At 47.5% G+C, this 21,979-nt stretch overlaps 1 long non-coding RNA gene and 1 pseudogene across 1 annotated transcript in view; one reads left to right on the plus strand and one right to left on the minus strand.

The window, feature by feature from the left end:
* Positions 1-21,595, minus strand: part of LOC107533015 (uncharacterized) — a 137,886-nt gene extending 116,291 nt beyond the window's left edge. The window contains exons 1-2 of the long non-coding RNA XR_015714413.1: positions 21,125-21,595; positions 20,565-20,650 (exon numbers count right to left, since the gene is read on the minus strand). This is a non-coding gene — a long non-coding RNA (uncharacterized LOC107533015). The remainder of the gene's footprint in view (positions 1-20,564; positions 20,651-21,124) is intronic.
* LOC148094496 (small nucleolar RNA SNORA44) lies at positions 1,982-2,101 on the plus strand (annotated as a pseudogene).
* Positions 21,596-21,979: the final 384 nt, after the last annotated feature.

Here is a 21,979-nt window from a genome sequence, read left to right on the forward strand (position 1 = left end):
CCACAGAATTATTAATTGACTAAATAGGTCATATATATACATATATATGTGTGTGTGTGTATATATATAAAACAGAATATCATACATCCATTACATATGTCATCAAAGAATATGGAGAGATATGTGGGCTGCTCCTAATACAGTTTAAGTGAAAAAGCAAGTTGCAAAGTAGTATATAAAGTATGATTGCCAATCTTGTTTTTTAAACATACCTACATATATATGTGACCAAACATAAATACACTTACTGTTAACAATCACTGCGTCTGGGTGAGAAAGTTACAGGTGATCTTTAATTTCCTTTACATTTTTCTATATTGTCTACATGACTGTATCTTTCCTAACCAGAGAAATAGAAAGTAGAATGTCACTTTTAATTTATAATATTTGTACAGGAAAGCCTCCCCGCTAATCGTTTCTTTACAAAGAAACCCCAGACACCCATTCACACCCACTCCACCCACCCAGGCTCAGAGTCAGGTTGGAACTCAGGCCTATCTGCATTATTATTATCACCACTCCCATTGTTCTTAACATTTAAGTCTTTTCAAGGCCTCTTAAAATTTCTGTGTTGTCTTCAGAGGCAGGAATTATGTCTTAGTCATTTCCGTGCCCCCAGCTCCAAGTAGAGTGCCTAACACAGAGGAACTGCTGAATAAGTGGTCATTAATTAAAGAAACAAATCACCAACCTTCCAGTCCCCAAGTCAGATTATCACATTAATTCCTTAGCTCTTCTTGTGTTAATTAGACCAAGAGAAATATCATAGCAGCAGAGCATAGCATCTTTGTTTCACTTCTTTTTCCAAGGAATGCACTCCATCCTGGAAACCATCACACCCACACCTACTCCGTTCATTCCCCCATGTCACTCGGCAAAGATGTGATGGCCAAGGAGAAAAGTCCCATGTCATCGAGCTCGTGGGGAATCTGGACAAAGTCAGAAGGGAAGCCACATGTCCATTCTCCTGACGACCTGTGCCATCTCATCCACAGTGCAACAGTGGGCATGTGGGGTCTGGTCAAGGTTCTTAGCCAGGGTCATCTGTCCCCTACGCACCAAACTCCACACAAAGTGGCAATTCAGAATCCCCATCAGGACTGCCAGGAAGCCATCCAGTCTAACAGATGTTCACAGGGGGCCAGGCCTTGAGAAGACAAAGGGGAATGCTGCCGCCACAGAGCTCTGCCAGCCACGGCTGTGTGGGCAGGAGAGCAGCATGCCCGTCCGGGGGGCTGATGCGAAAGAACCAAGACAAGCATGGTCAGGCAAAGCCGCCCAGCTTACAACACTATTGGAAATGCCCAAACACCTTGACTCGTTAATTCTACTCCAGGAAACCTATTCTACAGAGACACTTCCACATGCGCACACAAGTATATGCAAAAGTGTATTGATCACAGCAGGGCTTGTTTTAGTAAAAAGAAGATTCTCAAACAAATGCCAAGTAATAGGAAACTGGACATAATATGAAATACTATCCAACTATAAAAACACCAGCTAACCCTTGTGTAGCACTCATATGACGTATGTGCCAGGATCTGTTCTAAGTATGTTACATGTGTTAAATCATTTAGTCTTCCCATGAAAGAGGTTACTGTTATTAACCCCACTTTACAGGTGAAGAAACCAAAGCACAGAGCAATTCAGTCAGGATCACTCGGTTAATATGTGATGGATCCAGGATCTTAAGGAAGACGGTATGAGTCCAAAGTCCACACTGTTAACAACAGATCCCATAATACCAAAATGTGAGCAGGATCCAAAGTCAGCTATGGAGCCAGTACAATGCATGACCACGAGCAAGAATGAGGTCAATTTTAATGTCCTGTGACAGAAAGATATATGCAATGTATTGATATATTGTTAAGTGGGGGGGGGGGGGGGGGAATTGCAGAACAATCTACACGTTCTCATTTTCACTTTTTAAAAATCTAGACAAAATAAATGCATAAACAAAACCATCTAGACATGCTTACCCCAGCATGTTTCTAAGGGCTGTGGCCATGGGATCTCCAACCACATGTGAGAACAACCTGGAAAGACTTTGACAGTTCAGGTCAGGATAATATCTGCACTGCCCCTGGCTTTTCCTATAATATAAAAAATAAATAAATAAGCCAATCAACAAACAAATAAATAACTAAATAAAATAAACATGCTCACCAAATTGCTAACAGTGGTTATTTCTGGTAAAGAGACTGGAAGGGGTTGTGGGGAGGCTAGGAAAACTGTCACATCCTATCTTAGACCCTTGCATATTATTTGAATTTTAAGAACATGCATTCCTTTGGAAATTTTGAAAAGAGAAAATAAATATGGAAAAAAGAGTCACCCAGGGAAGGCCCACCAAGAAGCAGACTGCCTATGTGAGGAAGGCTGGTTTAGGGGATCTGCTGTCCACTGTAAAGGCTTCATTTACAAAGAGTCAGAGTCACAAAGGGTACAGCCTAAACACATTGGCCCCAAGTAGAAATGCTACTAGTCATACACGCAACCAGTCATATGTTCAGTTTCCAATCTGCTTGGCCAGCCGTTGCTTGGCGTACAGGACAGCATGCCTGGCTCGGAATCCCACTCCGCTCTTTGGGCCTCAGGCTCATCTTCTGTGAAATGTAAATAATAACAACTATTTCTCAGTGTTGTTCTGAGATAACTGAGAAGAAATGCTTATGTCAAGCTCAGTGCCCATCATTTCATAGATATGCAATTGATGCTAGTTAAAGGTGACTGCATTGGTCACCCAACTAGAACCCAGTCTACTGACCCCTGATCCAATGTTCTTTCCACTAAGCCCCACTGTCCTGCTTGCCCAGGTCTGGGCTTGGATCGGAAGAAGCAAAGTAAGACAAGGTCAGCCAGAGGCATCCACAGGGGGCCATGTTCCAACCGCCCTTGGACTTGTGCTCTTCAGGCCTCTAACTCATGGTTGCCTTGAAGATTTTTCTTGAAAGGAACCACAGCAGGAACTGCTGCCCCCAGGCTGAGGAATAAGCTTTAGAAGCCTTGGTGACTAACAGCGTGGCACCTACCACGGCCCCTCGTGACCGAGCTTTTCACAGTTGTCCTGCTGTGCCATGTGGCATCGTTGCACAATATTGACCAAGCTCCTTGACCTTTCTGTCTCAGTTTCCTCATCTGCAACAGAGGATAAGTAACCCCTGTGTCCTTCTAACAAGGTTTTGAGAGGACCGTGCGACATGGTGATGAGCATCCGTGGAAGAGAGCGCCGTCCACTCAGCACTCCCCTCCCCTCCCCCCCTCTCCCCTCTCCCCCCTCCCCTCTCCCAGGTGCAGCTAAATGCACACTGCGCGCCAGGGCTGCAGCGCCCAGCCTCACTGCAGCTGCATGTGGCCAAGCAGCCATCGCCGCCAACGCAATACAAAGAGGAACGATATATGCAGCTCTCGGGCCACGGCCTTGAAAAGGAGCTGCCGGCCCTACTTTACCCTTCCCTTCTTCCTGCAAATTGGATCTGGACTTGGTGGTGATGAGTCATATTTGACCTTTGAGGACGGTGGACAAACAAAATAAAAGATGTCTGGGTCTTGCACAACCTCATGAAACAGAGCTCCCTACCACCCCTGGGCTCATTTTTCTAAGGGAGAAAGAAGTAATCCTTCTCTATTAAATCCACTGTTATTTTGTTTTCTAATAGAGCAGCTGAGCCAATATCTTAACTATTGCAACATCCTTTGAATATACAAACTGTCATACCAAGACGTGCTATTGTTCTTAATGTTAATTACACCTGCTGTCTTGATCTGACAGCCCTTGCTGTCACAGAGCAGTCAGCTTCTTATTCACAGGGCCACCGCTTCTGCTTCTGCAGGTCTGGTGGCTGCACAGCCTCGCCTTCCATTGTCCTGCATCCACATGTGAGAGTTGCTCCTAGCACCCCTCTGGCTCAGTTCCTCCTGTTTATATACCAAGACTCCCTGGTAACATTCTTTCTTTAAAAACTGAACTTTCAGTTGAGTGTTTGGAAGCTTGGCAAATGCCAGGGTCACAGCCCCTGTGACAACTTGCCTCGAATGTGATGTTTTCCTCAACCTGACTTGGAGCAAGTAAAGGGACCGTCATTTTACTTCTAAATAGCCTTCAGCCAAGCAAGCTAAACCTTTCCATTGAAAAGTTACTTTAGAGTTTTGTTTTATGTTTTTGTTTTTATTTGTTCTTATATTTTTTTATTAAATTTATTGGGGTATCATGGGTTAATAAGATTATATGTTTCAAGTGTCCATTTCTATGATACATTACCTGTATATTGCATTGTGTGCCCACCACCTAAAGTCAAACCATCTTCCATCACCGTATATTTAACCCCCTTTACCTTTTACTACCCCCTTCCCCCCTTCCCTCTGGTAACTACCATACACCTGTCTGTGTCCATGAGTTTCAGTTTTATATCCCACATATGAGTGAAATCATATGGTTCTTAGCTTTTCCTGACTTATTTCACTCAGCATAATATTCTCAGGGTCCATCCATGTTGTCACAAATGGCAGTGTTTCATCTTTTCTCGTGGCTGAGCAGTGTTCCTCTGAGTACATGTCCCACATCTTCTCTATCCAGTCCTCTATCACAGGGCACTTTGGTTGTCTCCCTGTCTTGGCGACCATGAATAATGCTGAAATGAACATAGGGGTGCATATATCTTTGTGAATAAATGTTTTCATATTTTTGGGGTAGGTACCCAGAAGAGGGAGTGCTGGTAACTCTATTCTTAATTTTTTGAGGAGACTCCAGACTGCTTTCCACGGTGGCTGTACCAGTCCGCATTCCTGCCAGCAGTGAGGGAGGCCCCCTTTCCCCCACAGCCTCTCCAGCACTGTCATTACCTGTCTTGTTGACAGCAGCCACTCTGACAGGTGTGAGGTGGTCTCTCGTTGTGGTTTGGATCTGCATTTCCCTAGTTGCCAGTGAGGTTGAGCATCTTTTCATGTATCTGTTGGCCATTTGTATGTCTTCTTGGAGAAGTGTCTGTTCAGGTCCTCTGCCCATTTTTTAATTGGACTGTTTGTTTGGTGTTGAGTTGTATGAGTTCTTTATATATTTTGGAAATTAACCCCCTGACAGAGTTGTTTGCAAATGTCATCTCTCCATTTGGTTGGTGACCTTTTTGTTTTTTTGTCTGTTTCTCTTGTGCAGAAGCTTTTTGCTTTGATAAGGTCCCGTTCATTTATTTTTGCCTTTACTTCCCTTGCCTTTGAGGTCAAATTCATAAAATCCTTTCTATGGCAAAGGTTTAGTATACCTATATTTCTTCTATATAATTTTTGTTTCAGATCTTATATTCAGGTCTTTGATCCATTCTGAATTAATTTTTGTACATGGGTACAAACTGGAATTTAGTTTCATTCTTTTGCAGATGGCTTTCCAATTTTCCCAGCACCATTTATTGAAGAGGCTTTCTTTTCTCCATTTGTTTTTGTTTTTTAATGCACTCACACAGAGATGAACCTGCCATGTCTGCTTTGGGGAAAGAGTGAAGGGAAAAATAACTAAGAAGCAATATAATCAAGGATGTTTACTTCTCCCATCTCCTTTCTCCTCATACCATCTTGCACTGTAGGACTGGCCATCCTGAAATACTGTAGTTTCCAAATTGACATGCCCACACCACTGACAAGTCCCACACTTAGGACTTGTATGCTTCACCACCGCCTCGCATTGATCTGTGAACTCCTACACATCCTCCGCCTCCCAGTGTGAACAAGCCTCTTCTGACCCACCAAGGCTGGGTCGGCAGCCTGGACCACTGTATTAGGATAACCCAGTTATTTGTCGTTATCTGCACTTGGACAATAAGCATCTATAAGGTAGGGACTGTGTCTTAGCCACCTCTGTACATCTGGCTTTTAGTATGGGATCTGGCACAAAATAGACACTCAATAAATATTGGCTGAATGAGTGAAGGCATCACGCTCCCTACAAAGGCCCTAGCAGTTCTTGCTCCACTCAGAGAAAGAGACAGCAGGCCCTGCAAAATAAGGCAGCCCACCAATAGGACCACACTACCTCCTACAATGCCCACACACAATGCATTTTAAAAACCTGTGGAGGTCTGACTCCAGGCCCAGAAGCTTAGGAAACAAAACCTTGTCCTACTGGATCTGACGCTCAGGATCAGAAAACCTTGCCCACCGGGGTTGAGTGATCCCATATCCACACATGTCTGTTAGAATACTTAAAACCGAATTTCTCCCTCTAAAGCAAAGTGCACCCTACCTACAACTCCAGCAGCAGGGGAGCAGTAGGGTAGTGGCCCTCTTAGAGATTTACTTGGACCTGTTTAGCGTCACGCTTAGTTCCTGCTGACTACGTTGCAACCGGGTGCCGATGGTTAGGCATTTTTAACCAGAACTGTTTCAGTGAGTGGTGGGTTTGCAAATGTGCTACTTTAATGGCTATTCGTATTAGCTCTGCTTTAAAGGTCCCAGGTTGTGTCTCCACCTGGTCTGAAGTTTATTTAGTGCTCACTATTGGAATGAGTAATAAGCCCCTTGGCTTTTGACAGATAGTTTTTTAAAGGTGAGCCCCATCAGCAGCCTGCGCTGGAGCTCCTGCTGAGCAGAGAATAATCCTAGGGTGTATGTAACCCCTCAGTCCCCAGGGAGTTCATGAAATTGGAGGTTGGTGGCAGGGTAAACAAATCCGGGAACAACTCTTGTGAAAAACCTGCTGTGCGGCGTAGAATCCATTTCTGCTAGGGCTGCCTGAGATCTTCCATGGCCCCATCCCTCCCACTGAGCCTAGCAGGACGCAGGAAGGCGTGGATTTAGTACCTGCAGCTGACTTGAAAACACCAAATTTGGATACAAGTAATTCTTTGTGAGGGTTTTTAAATCCCAGGGTGCCTTTTCCTACGCCTCTGCGAAAAAAGAAATAGATAAAATACTCTCACCTTTGCTATATTGATGGAGAAAGCAAAGCACAGAGAAACTGAGCCATGCAGGGGGTGCTACCTGGTAAGTCAGTAAGAGCAGGTAGGATTCTGGGGCCCAGAACACGTCCTGACCACTCGCTCATGTGAACGACACAGTACCTGGCACATAACATACAGGCATGCAGTTCATGTTTACAGAATGAATGAATGAAGTCAACTCACCAATGTATTGCAAACTTGAGTAACAGAAGGACCTCTTTCGAAAAATAACTGTCTTTTAACTCCAGAGATTATTTACAAAACCGCAATTTATATAATACAATCTTAAGAAAGATCATTCTCATTCTGTGAAAATATCTCTCAGAGGCTGGGAGGAGGTGGGTAACGGGGAGGAAAATTGGGGGCCATCTGTAATACTGTCAACAATAAAAAAAGAGAAAAAAGAAAATATCTCTCAGTAGCAAATTATCATTGCAAAATACATTTTCAGGCCTTATAACTGATAAAAATCTCCTTTTACTATTGGAAGGAAAACATGATATTTTAAAGTTCTCGTAGACTTCCTAGACATCAGGTCAGAGCAGTGAGCCCGTTGCAGAAAGGCTGTGCCCGCTGCGAGCCCTGGCGGAGGGCAGGCCCAGTGCCAAGCCTGCCGAGGCCGCCGCACCCGGCCTGGTCGCCTTCTCCCCCGCCTGAGAGTGACCGCGGCAGGTGCCCGTGGCCAGCCTCGCGCTGTCGCTGGGGAAGGACGCCTGGCAGTGCGGCCGTGGGCACAGGGAGAGCCCTGCAGAGCGATGGGCGGGCGCGGGGGGCGAAGCCGAGCTTGGCCCAGCTGCAGGCTCCGCGGTCCCACGGGCAGGTGGGACGTGAGGTGGGCCTGGGGACACGGGAGGGCACAGGGAAAAGGAGCAGGGCCTTGGCCCCGAAGAAACGGAGCCTGTTCCTTTCCTGTGATGCCCCGGCGCCTCTTACATCGGATTTGCCAGCACGCGCGGCCCGAGGACAAGCGTGGGAAGGAAGTCCATCCAAGCCAAGGACCGGGCGGGCTCCCAGCGGGCCCCGGCCTGGGAGGACACGCTGCAAACGCGATTAAAACTCTAAGGAAGCGCTTGTTCCTCCGTGAACAGGCATCCCCGCAGGGTGGAAGGGGATGACTCTTTTCCAACATCTTCTGTCTCCTTTCTCCCCACTTCTGAGGATAAACACTACGTTAGCCCACCCAGGTCCCCTTCTTCTCAAAATCTGAAGTTTGTCTTCTAGGCTCTGAAACGTCCGTTTTCTTCGGTGACTTAACCCGCAGCCCTGGACCCCTGCACAGTGGGTCCCTGAGGTTACCTGTGGTGTCTTTTTCACATTTATTCCTGTGTCTAACTGCCAGATCGTATCCAGGCATTCAATAAATGTTTGCTAGAAGAATATTGTTTAACCAAATAAACAGCCGGAATTCTCCTATTGCCCCATCTTTTCTGCCACATCAAAATTTACTCCTGAAAAGGAGCTGATAAATTCAGCCACGTGAAGATCGAACACCATTTAGTGTGTCGTCCTGCTCCCAGTAGCATTTTAAGCCCCATGTAAGTGGGATTTTTTGTATATTCACAAACAGATTTGGGAGACAGTTCAAGGCTGAAGAGGAGGTGATCCTAAGCAAACAGGTATATTTAGTGAGGCTGACTCTGAAGCTAGCTCTTATCAAAACGATGAAGTGAGATTTTGGCATACTTAGAGGACAGTGACGTCCTGTGATGACAGATATGAGCTGTAAAGAGCAGCCTTAAAACACACACACACACACACACACACACACACACACACACACACACACACACTACAGTCTACAGCCTGGCAACACTTATGAGATTTAACCAAAGACTATAAAATCTTAAATGGTAGATAATAAGGTCAAGCCCAGTTACTATTTTCAGCTCAGAACAGATGACAAGACAGGAAGACTTAAATGGAAATTAACAGGGATTCAGAACAGATCAGAAGGTTACCAAAAATAATCAATGGCTGAAATGACTTTCTGGACTCATTCGCTTGTGCTGAAAATATTGGGTCATTGAAAAAGTAATGAGATGATATTCTTGGGAAATGGAATAGTTAAAATGAATGAGTCCAGATGGACCCAAAGGTTTTAATCATTCTGAAGAGAAACACTTTCTGGGACACTCTCTCCTAAAACAAGCTGAAATTTCTTTCGGGGGAGATAAGACAGTATAGAGAAGAGGGCCTCGCTTTTCGCATTCCCAGGGTGTCAGCAGCTCCTTCAAAGTTAGAGTGGGATTGAGAGGCGCCTCCTACAGGGTCTTAACAAGAAAAATGGGCAAGGGGGCCACGAGGGACATGGAGCCTTGGAGTTCATGCTCAGCCAGGCTCCCAACCAAAGTTGAAATCCTCTCCGTGTTCCCACAAGTCACGCTTCTTCCAGGGCACAATTCCAGGGACAGGACAATTCAGCGGCAGCCTAGTCTTCTATGGGGCAGCTCCAACTGTTAGACAGCTGGAACTGTCTCCTGCAGGGGAGGGCCCCCCTAGAGTGTCCCCCCTCTGGCTGTGTTCTTTGCAGCTATATTGCACGTGTCCACCTCTACATGGTAACCCAGCAAATATTCAAAGGCAGCAAAAGCAAAGCTTTCTCTTTTCCAGGCTAAATATCCCTATTTTCTTCAGATGACGTGTTTTGCAGACCCTTTGCCTTCCTGAGCAGCATCCTTGAAAACACTCTAAATGTTCAATCATGTACACACAAATGCAGGCACACACACATGCACGCGCGCGCATGCATATCCTGGGGTGCGTGCCCTTAATCAAAAACGTGTCCCCAGACAAAGCTGAGCAGTGTATCGACTACCTTCTTTAATCTAGAAACTCCTACTCTGTTAATACAGTCAAATAATTGTAGTAGTAGCTACTACCCATGGCATACCAGATACCGGGCTAGCCAATTGCATACATTATTTCTAATCATAACCATAGCCAACTTTAATATTCCTGTTTTACAGATGAAAAAAATTAAACTCAGAGAGCAAATAACTTACTCAAGTCTACAGAACTTAAAAATAGACAGTCAGGGATTCAAATTCAGCTCTCAATGACTCCAAAGCTGTCACTCTGCAATGGTTCACGCTGCCCAATATTTTCCTAATGACTACATTCCTGTTCTTTCATTTAAACTGTGGTTAACTCAATATAAACAAACAAACTAAACAGAAACAGACTCATAGATACAGAGAGTGGAACTGGTGGTTGCCAGTGGGGAGGAGGATTGGGGGCTGGGTGAAAAAGGTGAAGGGATTAAGAGTACAAATTGGCAGTCACAGAACAGTCCCGGGGGTGTAAAGTACAGCACAGGGAATACAGTCAATACTATTGTAATTACTATGTATGGTGCCAGGTGGGTACTAGACTTATCAAGGGAATCACTTCATAAATTATATAAATGTCTTACCACTATGCTGTGCACCTAAACTAATATAAAATAATATTGAAAGTCACTGTAATTGGAAAAACAAAAAACTTGTGGTTAACTACAACAAGCCCCAGTCCTCTTGCACCTCCATATAGTTAAGGATTTGCACCCAGCAGGAAGTCTGTGATTTGCAGGTGGAGGCATGCTGAGAGAAAGGCTGGACCAGGCTGGGAGAGGTTCAGGGCTGTGTGGGCTGAGCTCTGGCCCCAAAATTGGCCATCGATTGACCAAATCCTATTCCAAGTAGACACACAACCAATGTAGCCCATTGCCGGGAGTCTCACAAAGACCTGTGAGGAGACCAGAGCATGGGCCCAGCTTCAGGAGTATAAAATATTGACCATGAGAATGTCAAGCTAACACAAGGTCCTACATGAAATTCTGCCTCCAACAGGGCATCAGAGAACAGTGGATAAGCCATGAAAAGAATAAATCGGGGCTCTGCCCACCTGCCTCAGGCCCCACGATCTAGAAAGGGGTGAAAAACAGAAAAATTCTAAGTACCCAGGAGATCCAGACAGAAGGCCCATGCTTGTCGAGCCTGACCTCCTGTGCCGCTCAGGTTAACCTGGCAGACTCTGGGCACTCAAACTGCACTTTCTAACAAAAAGACTAACCCTTGACCAGTTATGAGGAGATAGCCTATAAACCCTTGGAATATCCTACCTGGTAAGAGTGTGTTTGTGTACCTGGAGCCTTGGGCCATGATAGATAGTTTATACTAATGGTGTGATACACAGTAAATGCCTATTTTTGTTTGCCTGGGGCCTTGGGACGGACACTATCAGCTTGACCTCTGGGAAGGCTGGAGACTGAGTAGCTCAGTCATCACAGGGTCACTCCATGCCTACGTGATAGACCCGCATGCAAACCCTGGACACCAGGGCTCAAGTTGGCGACACTTCATGTGCGTTGTCAGGCAGGGGGGATTACATGCTGTCCCTGTGACTCCACGGGGCGAGGATGACTGGAAGCTCATGCCTGGTTCCTCCTGGACTCCACTCTACACACCTTTTTCCTTCGCTGATTTCAATCTGTATCCTTTCACTGTAATAAACCATAACCATGAGTCTAACATCTTTTCTGAGTTCTGTGTGTCTTTCTAGCAAATTGTCGAACCTGGGGGTAATCCCAGGGACGCCACACAGACCTCCCAATGGCAGAATTTGTGAGGGGGTAGCTGTTGGGAGACTTAGAACTCAGACCTAGAGCCCAACACAAAGACTAATCCCAAACCTCCCCGTGGGGGTCACATGGCACTCATACAACAGACCCACGCCTGTCCCTGGTAGGAGGGGAGAGCCAGCTCTGCCTGCAGAAAATGGGGCTGTCATTTAGAATAACTGGGGTAGATCTCTGACAGGGGCTAAATGCACACAGATCTCTCCATCTGGCACCCACTCACATTAGTGTTAAAATAAATTTATTGGCAGGATCTATGGTCCTAATCATGAAAGTATTACATGAAAGTATTCAACAATCATGAAATCATTCAACAATTACATAGTCATTGTTGAAAATCTGGAAAATGTAACAAAATATATAAAAAAGAAAACGGTCCACTGGAATCCCACCACCCAGAGGTGAGCATGGCCGATGTTGCAATATAGTTCTTTCCAGCCATTTTCTTCCTCATGAACATGCAGCAATGTCCCTGATGAGACAGAATTTTAAAAGTTTTTTGTTAGCAAGAAAATCTGTGAGTTAAGAGATGACAGCCACGTCCATGCCCGCGTCTAACAAGTCATCTTGGGACGCACTTTTGTTCTGGAAGCAATCACATGGGCTGTTTCTTTTGGTTTTGCAGATGTAGGCAGAGACGCCCATCATCCTGAGGCAGGAATGTCAGTCACAGGACAATGCTTTTCTTGACAAAGGCTGTGCATCTCATCCTGGTACTAACACCAAATGCCACTGGGAAGCGAGGGGGCCGATGGAGAGAGCGCCTAGGAGCTCCCTGGGAGGAAGGCAATCGAGACCCCAACTACCTCTCCTCGGGCTCACTGTTTTCAGCACGTCTGCTGCGTTCCACTGGCCTCCTGCAGCAGCCTCGGGCAGGTCCGATGCTGACCTGTTGGTGCCAGAGGGGAGGTGGCTTGGGCACAGCATGAGACCAACACAGGTACTGCCTACAGCAGCAGCCACCGGGGCACGAGAGGCACAGCTGAGAAAATGCGGGTGAGGGCAAACTGAGAGGCTGAACGCTGGGAGCCCAGGCCCGTCGGTACAGAACAATGAGAAGAAATCTCCTCTTTCTGGCACCCTGAGAACCGCCCCGACCGGGGTGCCAGGGTGCCCACAGCAGTGGCAGCCACCACCTTCCCTGGGCACTGGTGGGGGAGCAGCAGGCGCAGCCCCGGCCAGCTGGCCAGTCCCCGGGCTCTCTCCACAGGGCGCCCGGGAATGTCCCCGATCCTTCAGCCTGACAACACTGGAACGGAGGACCCTTACCTCTTTCCCGAGAAGGATCCTGACCGCTGGAAAGACAAAGGCTTTCTCTCCTGCTCTACGGAGGTCACTGGAGACGTGTGACCGTATCTTCCACCCCAAGCTGATGCGGCAGAAGATCTAAACTACACAGAAATACAGACCCACACAACGTGTAACAAACGGGAATTAAACCGCATCATGTGTAGTTTTCCTCAATCAGCATCTACGGAGCCTTTTCCAATGGCATTAAACATTTGGGAACAACGTTAGTAAGTAATAACATCTAACACTTCTGCGGTGCTTGTGTAGCACTTACTATGTGCGGCAGCTTTAAAACCCGTGTTCTAGGTGAGAAAACCGAGGCACAAAGAGGTTGGGTAACTCGGCCAATGAAGTGGCTTTACTGTAACATGGAGAAGCCAGCATCGGAACCCAATTCTGCATACACAGGACAGTTCATCATTGTCCTTAGAGCTGAGTGTTTCATTTTTCCCATTTTCTCACTATTATAAATGTGCAGTGATAAACATAAATCTTTGAAAGTCAATTAAAATTTGCAACCTCAGTGTGGAACTCCACATTTGTTGAACTCCATCACTTTTAATTACATCTGTGAGATCTTCTTGGATCTCAACTCTGCAATTCAAATTTTCCACTTTCCTCCCAGCCTCGTATCACTCAGGCTTAACTGGCCTGTTCTCCTCAGATACTTTATATAAAGCTTGACCTGGACAAGATGAGGTCCTGTGGCTTGGTTCCTGTCTCGCTCACCAGTTCATCTCGCACTCGGGCCTCCAGTTCCTCAACCACACACGCTATCTCGGCCGCAGGGCCTTGACACCTGCTCCTCACCTGAACCCCTCCCTTCCCCTCTGCATCTCAGCTCAAGCTAAGGTCAGAGTGATCTCTGTTATAAACTCACAGAACCAATTCTCTTCCTTCCAAGTGGAAAATTCATGCACTTGGTCGCAGAATTACTACTATCTCTCTCCCCAACTCAACAATACATTCTGTGACAGGAGGGGCCGCATCTGCTTCCTCATTGTGGGATCCCCAGCACCCAGCCCTGTGCTTGGCCCTAAATGACCGTCAATGAATATTTTTGCTAAGTGAAGGGATACAGCACCCGGTGGTCCAGCAACAGAGCACTGGCCTCTGTGTTGACGGTAGCATCCGCCTTCCTCCAGCACAGGCTCCAATCGGCTACAATTTATGACCTGTCCACAGTTCCTCTCTTGGCCTCGGGCTGTTTCTCGAGAGTCTGTCAGATCCTGGGAGATCAAGCCTGCTGCGACTGCCCTCCTCTCCTTGCCCCTCGCCAGGCGTCCTCTGTGCAGCCTCCAGTCATCCTTCCAAAGGCAGCCCTGATTACACAGACTCCCTGATTAAAAACCTCGGGCCTCCACCGTGTCCTCAAGATGTCAAGTCCAAGCTCCACGACATCTGAGAGCCTTCAAGTTCTGGCCCTAGACTTCCTTTTGCCCTGTCGTCTTCTGCTCCCACTGACACCCACTCCCTCCCACACACACAACGCAAAACTACAAGTCTTTGCATATACCATGTGCTTATATATCTCTCAGCCTTATTTCTCTCCTCTGTCTGGCGAACCCCTACTCTTCCTTCAAGGTCCAGGTCAAAAGTCACCTCCCCTTTGAAAGTCTCTGCCTGCTTCCCACCCCCATCGAAGGCAGAACTAATGATTCCTCCTCTTATACTCCTGTAGCATTTTGTGCATAATTCTCTTTTACTGCTTTCACCATGTTATGGAAGGATCGCGGGCTCCTTGAAGACAGGAACCATGTCTTATTGACTTCTGTCCCCCCAGAAACCTCCTCAGTTCCTGACATAAAGGAGGCAGTCAATAAATGCTTCATGTCGCTATGTGGGTGGGCATTACCCCATTCCACAGATCTCGTGACGCTTTCAAAACACATCAGGCTCGCAGAGCTGTGGCTGGCCAAGCACGAAGGCCCGGTGGTAGTGGGACGTGGAGCTTCTCGTACTAGACGTGCTGAACCCACGTGGGCCGAGCCTCCCGCTTCCCCCCACCGTCACCCCGTCGGTCCGGCGGGTGCCTGCTCCATCCTGCCTCCTGCCTGTCCTCTCCGCTGCCTGTCTTTTCTCTCTTTGCTTCTAGTGTCCTGTCCCCTTCATCAATCAGCTTCAATTCTGGGCCAGCTCAAGGTGAAGAGGCTGCGGGGAGAATATAGAAAAACCTTCAGAAACCAAGGGCAGGCTCGTCGGGTGTCGCGGGAAACGAGATGGAGGCATTCCGGGGCTGCCTAACCCTCACCTCTTCCCCTCTTTTCCTGCTCAGCTGGCTGCCTCAGTTTACTCATCTTTTACATGCCCGCCCCCAACTGTGTGACGTTTCAGCTCCGCTCTCCCTATTTTAACCAGGCCATTCCTTTCAGTCCCAAAGTCTCAAAAAAAGACTCTGATTGTCCCCTTGCCACCCCATTTTTGCAGCCGTAGCTCAGGTGTCCTGCCCTGGTCGAATCAGCCAGGGCTGGAAGGCCCCTGGGGTCACCTGGCCAGGTGTGACCCCCCACAGAGGGTGGGGGAGGAAAGGACAGTGAGGTTCCGTGACTGCACCTCAGGCTGAGCTCCAGGTAAGGACACGTTTCAGTCCTGAACGAGCCTTACAGCACCGCTGCCTGGAGGTGAAGCACCGTCACTGTCTAAGGCGCTGCTACACACGGCAGGCACCGCCAGCCGCCCTCGGGGTCCGGCCCAGAGGCTGCCCTGGGCCTTCTCCCCCCGCAGCCCTGGGAGCTGCAGGAGGCAGGGATGGGTCGCAGCTCGGGAGAGAAACCTGAACCCGAGGTCAGCACACGGTTGTCATCAGGACCTGTGACCAGCAAGTGCTGGTGGACGCAGGGAAGGCGGTGGTGGGTTTGGGCTCTATGGCCATAAACAGCTTCCCAGGGAGGGGCCAGGAGAGGGACAGGGGACCAGGAACAGAATGCGGAGGCCACCCACACTGAAAGGGTTGGCAAAGGAAGAAGAGTCCTGCAGAACAGAAAGGACGGCCGAGGGGAGAGTCTCAGGCCCAGAATGCAGCCCCGGTGGGATGGAGTCTGGAGGAAGGGAGAGGGTGTCCGCTGTCAAGGGATCCAATGAGATAAAGATGAGCTGCGAGAAGAGGAGGGGAGAGGGTGGGAGAGCTGTGAAGGGGGCTGAGGCGGCGCCCCAAAAGCCTGGTGGGGGGGAGGGGTTGGGGAGGCCCTGAGACACCGGGTGGGCAGCACAGGGGAGCTTTGTGTCGCAGAGGACCTCTTTCCCTGGGTGAGGCTAGTTTGAAGATGTTTAAAAGCTGACGGGGAAGAGCCAGTCTGTCCAGAGACCCGAGCACCCGGTGGAAGAGCACAGTCAGGACCTGGGCCCGCCGCCGCGGCCGCCGCGGGTCCCAAGGTCACTCCAGCCCCGCCGGGCTCCCGCGCAGCGCGTGACGACGGTGCCCTCTAGTGGCGATAGTCGGCATCGCAGGGCACGCGGAGCCCCTGGCTGGAGACTCGGTGCAAGACGCCGACCCGCAAGCAGCGGGCTGACAAGGGGGCCGCCAAGAATAAAGCTCGCAGCGCAAAAGAAATGGGGGAGGAGAGCGTTTATCAGCTTTTCCTGCACTTCTATTTTGTAAAGGGTATTTTTTTTTAAATCAAGAGAGCTCGGCCAATTAGCCAAAGCAACGGTTATGCCCGGAGCCACAGACACACCGGAGCCTGAGTGCGCCCCGTGGTGTGGACTCGGACCTGCTGTGACCCGCGAGGCACACCCCGTCCGTGGAAGGTGCGGCGCAGCCGGCACCCGGGGCCCGCGGGAGCGGCCAGGCGCAGCGGAGCCCGGAATCCAGCGGAAGGCGGCGGGGCTCCGCCGCAGAGCATCGGCTGCGCAATGCTGCCATCTAGCGGGCGGCGCCGGGAGCGCTCGGCCTGCGGAGCGCGTCGGGTCGGGCGGCCCAGGCACTTGGAAACGGCAGGAGCGTGTCCAGCTCAATCTCAGCACCAGGATCTGCTATTAGCGGGCGGTTTTCGGACTCCCTGGCTCGCACAGCAACTCAGGAAAATATGCAGGTGTTTTGTATATGGGGCTTTTGGTTTTCCATCTTATAACAACAGCAAAGAAGCTTCTGGAAACAGAAACACTCCCATGGCCAAACCAGATAAAAATGTCCAATAAGTGTATATAAAACAAAGCATGTTTGTCTCTGGGGTGTGGAATAAGGGGGGGCGGTTTTAGGGTCCAAGGTCATTCTCAGCCTTACAGACCTGTGAAGCACGTGGAAAGGGGTTTAGGTCTTAAGTCTGTTAGCTTCTTTGGGCTGATTCTTCATCTGTAGCATGGCAATAAAGTCGGCCTCCCAGGGATGCTCTGAGGATCAGACAGATATACTGACCCTTGGGAAAAGCGTGGGAAGCATAAAGCCCGATGTCATCACTGGGTGTGATCAAGTGCCAATTCTGGTTCCAAATCAGAGTGAACTGAGCAAGGTGTCACCTGGCAGTGGCCAGTGATGAAGGGAGACTTTGAGAATCTCCATTCCATTTTCCCCGAGACTGCATTCAATAAAACCTGGCTTTCCTGAATGGGTCTCCCACACCATCCCTAAGGATGCTGGAAGGAATCGATTTTATTAAATCGATTTAATAAAAAGCACACCCCTGTCCTGGAGAACAGAATCCAGAGAATGATGAAGGCATTTGTTTTCTGGAGTTATATTTGTCCAAATGTATGTTGGATACTTGCTTTCTCTGTATCTGTGGTAAAATGCCTGATCACGTGTTCTGTTAAATATGCTATGAATTTTGGCAATTTTCTTTAACAATAGGACAGTGAAACAACAAGGATGCATGTTGGAATTTCACTCATTTTATGCCTTTTTTGCTTTATGGAATAAATGTTTTTTTGTTTTGGAAAAAATGTATGTCCGTCCTATTTTTAGCAGCTAACCAAACAAATGCTGGACATCTTTGCAGTGAGCATGATTTTCTTTGCATTACATAAGAGAAAACCAAGGTTCACACAGGTTAATTGCCCAAGGCCACAAACCAAGTAAGTGGTGAGTATAAAACTCACAGTTGGGGGGCGAGAGAACCAAGAAACGTTGAACACAGCTAGCCGTGGACTTAGGCGGGGTATAAGGGGCCATTGGCAGCATCATTTTAGATGCACTATGAGGACGTCCCTGCCTGAAAAAAGCACTTTCCGGGCCTGCTTACAGAGAAAGTGTTACTATTAGAGAGTAATTACTCAAGTTTAAGACAGTTTTGTTCCTTTCTGTGAAAAGCAAATTCTCCTGAGACCGGTAATAGCTTTTAGCTTTTTAGTCATTTATACCTAAGTAAGAAAAAGTTTATTATACTCTTCCCCAGAGAGCAGCTTTTGATAAAGAGATGGATAGAAAACACGTGAGGAGTCTGAATAAAAAGAAAAGGGGTAGAGAAAGGGAGGCAGGTTGCCCAAAATTGCCTATTTCACTGTTTTACCTAGAGCTTTGGCTTTGACGATGGGATATCGTTTGGGTGCCAAAATATCAGATCCTGAAGAAGAACCAAGTGGACGGCTCACATTTCCTGGTTTCAAACTTACTGCAAAGCTGCGGTTATCACGGCGTAAGAGTGGTGCTGGCGCAAGGACTGACACTTAAATGGGACAAATCAAGGGTCCAGAATAAAACTTAACATTTATGGTCAATTGATTTTTTCCCAACAAGGCAAGAAAATTCCATGGGGGAAAATAGCCTTTTCAATAAATGGTGCTGAGAAAACTGGGTATCCACATGTAAAGAATGAGTTGGAGCCTTTGCTCACACTATATACAAAAATTAACCCAACATGGCTTATAGACCTAAAGGTCAGAGCAAACACTACAAAGGTCTTAGAAGAAAATATAGGAGTAAATCTTCATAAACTCAGGTCACGCAAAGCCTTCTTAGATATGACATCAAAAGCATAAACAATAAAAGTAAAAATAAATAAATTGGACTTATTTGAAGGACACTCTGAAAGACATTCTCTAAAAAGTGAAAAGAGACTCCACAGAATGAGAGAAAATATTTACAAATCAAGTATCTGATAAGGAAATTGTGTCTAAAATATATTAAAAATTCATATAAGTTAATAATAAAAAGACAACCCAATTTTAAAATGGGCAAAGAGCCCTGGCAGGTGTGGCTCAATGCTTACAGCATCGACCTGTGCCCCCAAGGGTCTCAGGTTTGATTTTCAGTAAAGGGCACATACCTGGGTTGCAGCTTCAATCCCTGCTCCCGGTCAGGGGTGAGTGCAGGAGGTAACCAATTGATGTGTCTCCCTCAGATTGATGTTTCTCTCTCTCTCTTTCTCTCTCCCCCTCCCTTCCCGGCTTCTCCCTCCAACTCTCTGAAAAAGCAATAGAAAAAATATCCTCCAGCGAGGATTAACAATAAATAAATAAATAAAACAAAAATGGGCAAAGAACTTGAATAGGCATTTCTCCAGAGAAGATATACAAATGGCCAATAAGCACATGAAAGGACCCTCCGCATTGTAACCATCAGGTGCTGGTTAAAACCACGGAAGGTATCACTTCACGCCCAGCCAGATGTGTGCGAAGAACCCTCTAGATGATTCCAGCCCCCAGTCATTCAAGTCTTCCCATGAGCCCCCGGCGTGGTGGAGCAGACAAGGCATCCCTGCATGTGCTGTCCAAATCCCTGACCCATGGGATCCATGTACATAACAAAACAGCTGCTGTTTTACACCCAGTAAGTTTGGGGTAGTGGGGAACACTGTCAGAGATGACCAGGACATTGTTCTAATGTAACTGCTCAGATTCTGTCCCTCTGTCAACCTGACCAACACAGGACCAACAAACAGGAGAAGAGCATAGGGGTCTCCAAATGAAAATTATCCCCACCACCACCAATACTAACCATTAATTGAGCACATATTAAATGCTAGAGTGGTGCCAGGGGCCTTCTATACTTTCTCTCTTGTTCTCCTGGCAACCCACGCAGCGAGTGGCATAAGCCCATTGTACAGACAGGGAAGCCGGGGTCAAGCAACCTTGAATGACTTACCCGTGGTCACATCAACAGTAGACAGCCAGGACTGACATCCACAGTAGACAGCCAGGACAGACATCCACAGTAGATAGCCAGGACAGACATCCACACTAATCTGACCACACTCCCACCACAGCCAAATTCCATGTGCTTCCCCTACAATGTAGCACCCACCCTCCACCTCACCCCCAGGATCTCCACCAGGAATGTAAGACTACTCCTAAAACTGCGAACATAGTATTGAGGTATATAAAGTATGATGACAATTTTAGTTTCACTGTCAAAACTTCATAAAACATGCAGAACGCCAAGTGGCAGAGATGTTCAAGGTGTTTATTTTCATTAATTCATTTTACCAAAAGACATTTAAATCATAAAAAGCCTTCCCACTCTAAATCAGGCTTGGGGTATAGAACTGGCTGAGTCATCTCATGCCTGGTGGACACAAGGAAGTGGCCAAAATGTGGGAGATGGTTCAGGACTCTTTGGGAAGAGGCCAGAGCCTAGGGTAACCCTAAGGATATTAGGCTAGACTTAGCCTCTAGATCCTTCCAGCCACCTCACCACACACCACACCCCCAAGCAGTTATAGAATTATTCAGTACATAAATGGTTTGTTTACTGTCTGTATTAGCCAGAGTGCTCCAAAGAAACAAAACAAATAGGAGAATATATATATATGAAGAGAGAGAGAAAGAGAAAGATTTATTGTAAGAAATTAGCTCACGTGACTATGGAGGCTGAGAAGTCCCAAGATGTGGAGACAGCAAGCTGGAGACTCAGGAGAGCTGATGTTGTAGCTCCAGTACAAGTCTGAAACAAGGAAAAGACCGATGTCCAGCTCAAGCAGTCAGGTCACTGAAGTTCCCTTTTACTCAGTCTTTTATTTCTTCAGGCCTTCAACTGATTGGATGAGGCCCACCCACATTGGGGAGGGCAATCTGCTTTACTCAGCCAATCGACTCAAATAATAACCCTCAGCCAAAAAGATCCTCACAGAAAACCCAGAATAATGTTAGACCAAATATCTGGGCACTCCATGGCTCAGTCAAGATGACAAAAATCAGCCATCAAAACATCCATTGCCCCTCCCAGACTATAAGCTCCCCAAGACCAGTGACTATTTCTTGTTCCCAGACATAGTCTCAGAAACTGGCATAGTGGTCCGTCATCAAGAAGATGCTGCACAAATATTTGTTGAGTGAATGAGGCATGACCCCTAGGAGGCCTCTTCACTGACACTAAACTGCTGAGGCCCTCTGAGCGCCTGATTGTGACCATGCTTACCTGAGTGTGAAATAACTCCTGCAATGAGCTGCCTTTTAAATGTCGAGGTCCAATGCAGATGACCTACCCAGTTCCCACCAGTAACAGTGATGTCAAATGAAGCCGAGGCTGAAAACGAAAGCCACTGAGGGATGCAGGTGAATCTGAAGTAATCCAATAGAAATGGCACAATTTTAAAAAGTAAGAAGTTGCAGTCCATGGAGGGAGCTGGTTGTCTTTTCCAGTCCCACATGAGCTTCTAGCCGAAACACAGGAGAGTCTCGTAGAGCAAATCAGCTGCCAGCACACAGAATCGGTGACACTGTGCAGTGTGAGCAAAGACAGACACACAAGCTCTCACTCTCTCTGCCAGTTTCAGAAGATTCCCAGGAGCCCAGAGAGATGTGGATGGGGACACCTCCAGGGAATGACGCCAGGATCAATCATATTAGGGACACAATCACAAACTCACTTGTGGCCCTCACAGCTGAGTCCCATCCTTGCCCGTGGTCTGCTTTCCCATTGCACACACACCTTCAAATTTCTTGTAAGAGCAGCTTCCGAACGTCGCAGGCATTTCGAAATCTACCATCTTCTCCTAGTCTCTAATTCCTCCGCTGATTTCCTAGCTCCCTTGACATTAACCTCCTACCAAATGTTATCAAATTCATGTCCCCATTCAGGATCCATCAGCCTCTTTTCCTCTCAGAAAGGTAACAGAAGGAAGAGACAAGCCTACGTGGCTTCTGTGGCAGCCCCATGGTGTTCTTGGAGACCCGAAAGCGAGGTGCCAAGGCCTTCTTCCCTGTTCGTAGCCAGCTGCAGGCCAGGGGCTGGCAGCGCCGTTGGGCACCTGCGTTGTTCTCGTCGCAGAAT

The sequence above is a fragment of the Miniopterus natalensis genome, chromosome 1 (genome assembly GCF_054644295.1).
Source record: "Miniopterus natalensis isolate mMinNat1 chromosome 1, mMinNat1.hap1, whole genome shotgun sequence".
Classification (NCBI taxonomy): Eukaryota; Metazoa; Chordata; class Mammalia; order Chiroptera; family Miniopteridae; genus Miniopterus; species Miniopterus natalensis.